Genomic DNA, 2,264 nt, shown 5'->3' with positions numbered 1-2,264 from the left:
CATTAGATGTGTTATTTGATTTTGTCTCATATTTTGATGATGTTCCTACTTTTTTTTTACGTATAGATTTGAGTGTTTTTTAGTACTTGTGTGGCTCTCGTGATGACTTTCTTCTTGCATATCATGTTCATCTCACCTCACTAGTCATTGAGATTCATCTATTCTAAGACATCCTCAAGAGACATTCAGACCCAGTTGGGATGGACCCTATGTCATTAGAAAGTTGACCCTAGAAGGGCCAGCATGATTGGCATATCTAGATAGAAATCAATTCTTAGACCTAACCGATGTAGATTGGCTAAAGGAACATCATGTTTGAGATCGTGGTCATAGAATGGATGACCTTCATTTCGGTTAGCTTTATACCTTGTCACCCTTGTTGACACATAGACCATTGCTAGCTCACTGAGCCTCGCACACGCATTATAGCCTTTCATTTCTTATTGTCTTGCTCACATTTCTACATCGTGATATGGTCTTTTAGTGTATGCATGCTTTGTTTAGAAGTTTCATGAGCCTTAGACCTATGGATACATTTTCACCATCATTTGTTACCATCACATCACTGCACTTCATCACATCTTATTGTTTATGTTATTCATCTTCATATTCTCTTCATCCTGGATAGTGATTCTTCACATTTCTTTGCATGGAGAGTAGTCATGTCACCTCCATTACCCATTTTGTGGACAATGATTCAGAGATGAACCTTGACTATTAAGTGGTATAGAATATTTGTATTCAACCCAAATTATCAATCAAACATGTTAGCTTGAGAGGTTATCTTATTAGAGAGAGTTGTTATATTGCCTCAATGTTTGAGAGTGTATTCATTCATCATGTTTTCTCATTGGAGTTCATTTGTTCATTTTCAGAGTGTGCGCATTTATTATGTAAAAAAAATGAAAAAAATGATTAAAAAAAAAAATAAGCACATTGTGTGTATGTACATAGTACTTTTCTCCTTTGAGCATATATATACACTTGAGAGTCACTTCATTGAGTTTATTCGCTGATGAGAACTCGTATGTGAGCTTTCTGAGATCCTCCTCATTATGATGACTTTGCTATATCCTTCTAAGTATGATAGATTAGTACCTTCTTTTAGGGACTCCGGGTCATTGTTTTCTCCATCATCTCATCCGTTGATGATGTTGCTTTTCTCCATGTTCTGATTTGAGTTTATCATCGTTTATTTTTATATATATGCATTTTTATACACCCTCATGTCCATGATTCACGAGATTTTCTATACATATGCATTTTTATACACAAGGGTATAGGTTTAGATCATCGGGTGTTTGAGCATAATTTCCCTTCATTTCTATTACCTTATCACCCTAGCCTACATTTTGTCATGTGTCTTAAAACCACTATGAGGCCATGAGATCAAATGTCATATTTGACAGTCTCTACTTGGGCAGGAGTTTAAGGTTCGGTTGATATTTAGATGTCATTATGTTTTCTCTTCTAAGAGACGTCTCTTTGATGTTTGGATTTGATTCAGTTGTGGGTATGGATGATTGGTTGATTACACATTTGATGATGGATGATTCAATATTGTCTAGATTCCTATTCTACCATGCATTAGATGTTACACTAGGGCATACCCCATCTTCGTTGAGATAGTCGATTTCTCATTTATTTGACAGCTTGATTTTATCATGATTCCCTAATAGAACCTCTTTTGAGCCAGTGAGTCATGCCCATACTTTCTTAGTATCACCACGATTCCCGATGGAGTTGTGTTGATGAGATGGAGATAGTCCTTAGTGGGGTATTGTTGGGTTTATTGACAGTTTTCATCATTTCGAGTTTCTTATGTAAAACACTTTTGAGATGGATCATCCATTTGGATTGTTGTTGAGTTGGAGATAGTTCTTAGAGTAGTAGGCAGATCTTATATACTGGGGCATATTTCCCCACTTCGAGGTTACCAGATTCACATTAGATTGAGTTGGGCTCCATCAAAGACATATTTCCATTCATGATATTATTAGACTTCCTATCATTGTGGTTGTTTTTTTTAGATTCAATTTGTAGTATTTTCCTTGGGACATTGACATATTTATCATTTTGATTTTTTAGTGGATTATCATTGAGTCGAAGTCATCTCTAATCACCATAGTTCCTTGATGAGTATTTTGAGCCAGTTAGTTGCACAATGATGTTTATGTTTTTCAATAGAGTGGATCAGTTTAGTTTTTCTCATCGGAAGATCTTTGTGGGCAGTATATCAATATTTCATTAGAGTGTTCAGTTTG

The sequence above is a fragment of the Vitis riparia genome, chromosome 8, assembly GCF_004353265.1.
Source record: "Vitis riparia cultivar Riparia Gloire de Montpellier isolate 1030 chromosome 8, EGFV_Vit.rip_1.0, whole genome shotgun sequence".
NCBI classification, from domain to species: Eukaryota; Viridiplantae; Streptophyta; class Magnoliopsida; order Vitales; family Vitaceae; genus Vitis; species Vitis riparia.
This window is presented reverse-complemented; position numbering follows the sequence as displayed.